This window comes from Psammomys obesus, unplaced genomic scaffold, assembly GCF_907164565.1.
Source record: "Psammomys obesus unplaced genomic scaffold, mPsaObe1.curated_primary_1811, whole genome shotgun sequence".
In the NCBI taxonomy this organism is placed as follows: Eukaryota; Metazoa; Chordata; class Mammalia; order Rodentia; family Muridae; genus Psammomys; species Psammomys obesus.
The window spans coordinates 30341366-30348183 of NW_026596040.1; positions in this window are offsets into that span (position 1 = coordinate 30341366).

Consider the following 6818-nt stretch of genomic DNA (forward strand, 5'->3'; position numbering starts at 1 on the left):
GAAAGAAAGAAAGAAAGAAAGAAAGAAAGAAAGAAAGAAAGAAAGAAAGAAAGAAAGAAAGAAAGAAAGAAAGAAAGAAAGAAAGAAAGAAAAGAGAAGAAAACCCATGTCTACAAGTAACAAATGGAGTCATGCCTGGGTCTCCAGCTTCTAGGGTCTTATTTTTTAAGCTCAGAACATAGTTGGGAAGAAATAGGACCCTAAAGAGTTGGCCTGAGTGCAGGTAAGGGCATTCTCTGACATCCTGCAAAGCCTCCTATGGGACGCCAAGCAGCTTTTCCAACTGTGCGTGAAGGATTCAGGCCTACTTGAGGAGAGCTGCCTTCATTACACTGCTGGGCCCCCAAGTCAATCTCTGCAGCCCTTTTACTTCCAGACACACAACCAGGCTCCTGTTCCAGCAGATGTGGGAGGGATGAGGTACAAAATACAGCCCACGAACGGGAATAATATACACCAAAACAACTGAATGATTTTGCCAAGCCCTAATGATGGGGATCTGGGAAACATGTGTGGGAGTGGAGGTTATGGGTGTGGGATCAAGGAGGAAGAAATACGTAATTGGATCCAGCCAAACTAATTGATATGGACTCACTCACCAACTGGAGATTCCAAATTGAGCGTTTCTTAGCCCAGGGGGGTTTCAAATGGTTCTAATAATTTACTTTGTTTGGCGAGAATATGGACCCAAAGTAGCTTAACTCTAAGTGAAGTGGAAATGCTAGAATTTTCTGATGTCCCGCAAAGCAAAGGGCCATGTGCCAAGGGAAATCAGAGTGCTAGAGTAGATTAATCACATGACTCTCTACATCCACTCCGAGGAGGAATTCTGGAGAGCATGACTTTCATACAGTGTTGAAAAGTGAACTCCTTGGAGAAGTCAAAGCATCCCCAAGTGGGATGACAGGAGCAGGGGTAGCAGCGGTGACATGCTGTAAGGACCAAGGGAGACAAACTAGTACTAACTCTAACTGACTCGGGGAAGGATAGCATTGGATAACTGATCACTGGGTCTGTGTACAGAATTAAAGTCAGAGGCTGGTCATGGTGGCTCACACCTTTAATCCCAGCACCTGGGAGGCAGAGGCTGGTGAATCTCTGTGAGTTTCGAGGCCAACCTGGTCTACCTAGTGAGTTCCAGGACAGCCAGAGCTGTGTCTCAAACAAGTGAAAAGAATCTAAGTCAGAGCAGAAGTAACAGAACCGTCTCATATCTTTAAGCCACTTTTCAGATGTCAACAGTTCAGATGCCCAGAGCCACCTCCGTGACAGGACATACTGCCAAAACTCATAGTCAAACTTCCACATAAGATGTGTGGCCGTGTACTGGGGGATCAGGCACTGGAAGAAACAGTCCCATGTTCCAAAATCTATTTCACACTGTCTCTGATCTCGTGAGCCAAATAAAGCTGTGAATGGTGAAATTTTGGGGAAACTTGAAGTTTTTGCTATGACAGCTTCTAAATTCTTGAAATTTTTTTTCTAATGAATTCCACGCTGGTATTAATACCGATACTTATTGAGAAAACATTTTATTGGGTCAATATTTGGCAAATGGATGTAACTCGGCCAGTGGTCAATGCATGAAGTTACCCATCCATGCATGATGAGGTTTGTTCAGAGTGTACAATGTAAATCTTCATGAAACAGAACACAATACGTGTCGACATGATCTCAGATTCCACACGGCAGTCAGCCTTCCAGAAATGGCGCTTGCTGAGTTTTCATCTGGTAGTGTAAAGGTGTATATATAAATACAATGACCTGAAAAGGCCAATGTTTGTTACTCCCATCCAAGTGACAAGTGTGTATGAGGCTCATGTTCCTTCATACTTCCAACCAAAGGAACACCCAGCAACAGGTTGAACACAGAAGCAATCCCATCACCCATCAGCCTTACATTAGGATCTAGAGGGAATTGAAAAATATAAAACATACCACCATCCTTTCCAGAGCTGATGTATGTAGACATGCGTACGCAGGTGCATGTGTGTTGGGGTACACAGGTTTTGCACACACACGTGCATTTGTGTGTGGAAGCTTGAGGAAGAGCTTGGGTGTCATTCCCCAGGTGACAGCCACTTTTGTTTTTGATGACACTGGCCTAGAACTCGTTAAGTGAGCTGCTTCACTGGGAAGCTCTAATTACCGCCCTAACTCTACTTCCCCAGGGCTAGAAGCGTGTACCCCCATCCTGGCTCTCTTAAAGGTAGCTTTTGGGGAATCTAGCTCAAGTCTTTGTCTTTGCAAGGTAAGCAGTCCACCAGCTCAGTCCCCCAGGCTAGATTCCACTATTCTGATCAAGCTATCTGCCATATGTTATTTTTGTTTTTGTTGTTGTTTAAAACAGCCTCATTTTTAAAGACTCAGTGTGTTTGTTTATTTTTTTTTTAAATAAGCAAGCAACTTCTCCTTACTTTTAGTCTCACTGGGGTTTGCATCTTCAGTCCATGAATTGGAGAAAGGGAGAATATTTCAGATGCCCACAGTCTCCCATGTTGCTCAGTCTCTTCTCCAGAGAAGCAGCATCTCCTCATAGCACAGGGACCCTGCCTTTCTTCAAGGAAGCCCACCTTACCACATGGATTGTGCCCTCATTTCATAGGAAGCCTCTCATTGCCCTGTCACAGTTACCATTCCTTAGTGGCTTGTGAGCTCATCCGTTTAGCATTAATGATAACCAACCAGGCTGCTGTTGGATCTTAGGGGCCTTCCACCTCATTAACCAGCTTTGTTCAGGGCCCAACCGACTCACCCTTAGATGCTCGGAGGGGGCTTGACCTCTTTCAGAAGCCTTGGGTGTCACTTGTGGAATAAAAAAAGTAGATGTTAAAATCAAAGTAGCTGGCCAACAACAGCAAGGTAGGCATAAGAGATTTAAAGTCTGTGTGTCCGCCTATACTCTGTCTATCATCTCTCTATCTCTATCATCTATCAGTCTATCTATAGCTATCTATCTATCTATAATCTATCATTTGTTTATTATCTAGTTCATTATCTCTCTCTCAGCTATTTTCATCCTACCTAGCTATATACACATCTGTCTATTAACTACCTATGTATCTACATATCTATTCATCCATCATCCTTACTTACAGCACCCATGAAGGCCAGCTGGTTCTCAAGTGGATGTGGACTCCCTCAACCAGAATTGTATTCTGTTTTCACTTTGATGCCCTCTGTTCATCTGCTTCCTAGAGATAAGGTGGGGCTCCCTAAAATTGGAAGCCACCAGACCAACCTTACCTAGCATTTGCTTCCCAGTTTCTACTAAAAGTGAGATCATCCTTGTCTTCCAGCCTCTGTATCTCAGCCATCTGCAGGCACCTGCAGATTGCTCCTGGACGAACATTTGCATCTGGGGGAAGGTGAGACAGAGAATCAAGAGGAAAAATTAAATGTGAAGAAAATTTAAAATGGTTTGGGTGCGTTCAAGTGGGAGCTATAGAGATGTGTCTGCGTCTTAATCTCAAAACTTTGAAGCAGATATAGTTGAGCCAAAGGGTTGTGGCTGACGTTACTGAAAATCTCTAGATGAGACCATTCCAGATTATCAAGGTTGCTGTAAGCCCAATAGCCACCACCCAAAGTACACAGGGAGGAGATTGAAGAGAAGAAGCAGATAGAGAAGAAGGCTGCACATGAGGGCAGAGAAGGCAGCAAGGCATTCATCAGCACCAAACAGGAGGACCTAGAAGATCAGGAAAACTATGTAAGTCAAGATTTTCCAGAGAAATAACAATGAGAGGGAAGGAGAAGAGGGGAGGAGCAATAGAGGGGAGGGAGAAAAGGGGAGAAAGAGCAAAGGAAGGAGAGAAGGGAAGGGAGGGGCAGGAGGCTCTCCTGACTGAGGAACTGGGGAATCCAAGCGTAGAGCCAGTCAGATGCTGGAAACTTGGGCAGGGATTTGTGCTGGGAAACATGTGTTTGGCTCTTACTAGGCCTGAACACCACTCTCACTGTCAAGGATAATCTTGATTTAGAGTCACCCAGAAGAAGCTGTTAACCCAGCTACAAAATACAGGCAGAGCTTAGGCACGCATTCTCAGCCCGGCAAACCAAGTACACACATGCAGCTAAAACATGGATTTTAGGAGCTAGAGCAGACAAGGACATCACAAGGAAACCTACAGAAACAATTGATCTAGGCCCACAGAGAAAGGCCCATAGAGACTCACAGAGATTGAACTAACAACCAGGGAGCCTGGAGGGCACGGAGACCCAGCTTGAACCTTCGCAGGTCTTCTGTGTGTTGCCACAGTCTCGATGAGTTCATATGTACATGATTCTGTTGTATCTGGAAGGAGCTTCCTTGGAGTCATCCTTCCCCTCTGGCTCTTACAGCCTTTCTTCTTCTTCTTCCACAAAGATCCCTAAGCCTGAAGAGGACAGATTTGATGAAGACATCTCGTTTAGAATTGAGTGTTCCCAAGTCTCTCACTTTCTGTACGTTTTCCTGCTCTAGGTCTCTGTGCTAATTTCTATGCACTGAAAGAAGAAGCTTCTCTGATGAGAGTTGAGCAAGGCACTGACCTATGGCTATAGGAGCACGTATTAGGGGTCACTTTATCCCTAAGTTCCTTTATCAGAATAATAATATTAGGTTTTCCTGTAGGCACATGATCTACTTAGTCTCAGGTTCTCGGCCACTTTAGCATTGTCAGCTACAGGTTTCATTTTGTGGCGTGGGCCTTAAATCTAATCAGAAAATGGCTGGTTACTCCTGTATCATTTGTTCCACCATTGCACTATTATAAGCCACATGCCGGTCACTGTTGCAGGTCACAGGGTTTGTAGCTGGGTGATACTGATGATTGCCTTTGTCCTCTGGTAGCATGCAGAATACTTTGAAGTACCAGGTAGACTACCATGAAACCGAATCAGTGAGGTGACGCTTCTAGTTGGGTACCAGATGGATTTTTCTGCTTTCGGTGACATAAGTAATGGTTGTCCCCAGCAATATGACATTAACATAACGTTGTGTAGAGTAACCAGTAGCCTTGGTAATTAGCTGCTGGAGTTTGAGGGATTCCATGGGGCTCCTTAGGCCAATAACTCAAGATATAACTCATACCAGCGCTGGAGGCTTTACTTGGTGACATAAGCTGTCTCCTCGGGGCATTGTCTCCTCTGTTATTTGCTTATGCGCTCAAAAGTGGGAAACCTGGATCTTGAGGTAGATCTATTCCCAACTTCCAGAGGAACCACTGCCCTGATTTCCATTGTGGCTATTGGACGGCCACTAGCCATGAATACATGTTGCCTTTCCCTGGAATCCTCACAGACTTGAGCTGTCACTTGTTTTATGGATCTTGGCCATTCTGACTAGGGTAAGATGAAATCTCAAAGTAGTTTTAATTTGCATTTCCATGACGAAGGATGTTGACCATTTCTTTCAGTGTTTCTCAGTCATTTGTGTTTCATCTTTTTAGAATGCTTTACTTAGCTCTGTAACCCAGTTTTTATTTGAGTTGCTTTCAAAGGGTTTTTTTGTTTTAGATTTTTTTGGTTGTTTTATATGTATATATATATGTACATATACATATATATGTATATGCATATATATATACATATATGTACATATATATACATATATATAATTCTAGATACTAATTCTCTTTCAGATGTGTAATGGGTAAAGATCTTTTTCCATTCTGTAGCTTGCTACTCACCCTGAATGGCAAGCTATTTAGGAAAGTCCTTTTCTGTATAGAAGTCTTTTATCTTCTTGTTTTGTGTTTCTTTATTGTTCGTTGTTTGTTTGTTCTTCCGAGACAGGGTTTTTCTGTAGCCCTGGCTGTCCCAGAATTCACTTTGTAAACCAGGCAGGCTGGCCTTAAACTCAGAGTTCTTCCTGCCTTATACCAAGTGGTAGGGCTAAAGGCATGCTCCACAATGCCCATCTCCTCTTCTCATTTTAAAGGAGACTTTTAGGTAGTTCAAGAGCACAAAAATGCCTAGCATATTGAGAGTACAGATATTTTAAACTAAGTAATCTCTTCATTCTCATACTTTGAATTTAAATGTGAAAACAATTTAGTATCTACCACTGTCCCTTCCAATTATATCCAGACAGGTGTTATTGAGCCCACAGCACTTCTTTCAGACCTTTTGTCCCTAAACTCTTATTTCCATGAAGATTTCAGTGCACAACTTTTTCTTAATGTGACATATTTTAATATATAATGGCTTTCTCTCAGTGTTAGCACACATGCACCAAACAACTTGCATGAAATCCAAATTTATTTTTACTTCACGTCAAGAGAATGTTCTCGTATTTTAATAAAATTATTCCAGATTGAGTTGTTACTATTAGGACTAGTGCACAAAATACAGTGTAAATATTGATAATTAATCAGTACACATAAAGGGTAAAAGCCAACATCCCCTGGGAATGCCTCTTTAATGATCCCGAGAAGTTTCTCTCGTGTCCCAATATTTTTCTGCCTGTGGATGAATTCAAGTCTGATTTGACAGCTCAGGCATCAGCGTCAGCTCATTTCCTACTTGGTTTTTAGATTGGACACACTGGGAAAGCTTGTTCCCATGAACGTGTAGGTGGAACAGAAAGAGCTGTGAGAGCCACACTCTCTCAGCTCTCTAACTTCCTTTGAAGCCGTGTGGGCTCTACCATCAGAAATGATGTCTAATGATATCTAGGCTGACAATTCGATTAGGTTCCCTTCAGTGCTGATGAAAGCAGAGAGCTGGGAACCACATGACCTGTAAAAAGGGTTTCCAACCCAGTCGTTAGAGCCATTTCTTTCTCTAGTTTCTGAGAAATATACCGAAAAGTCTTTACCAAGTCTGAGGGTGGG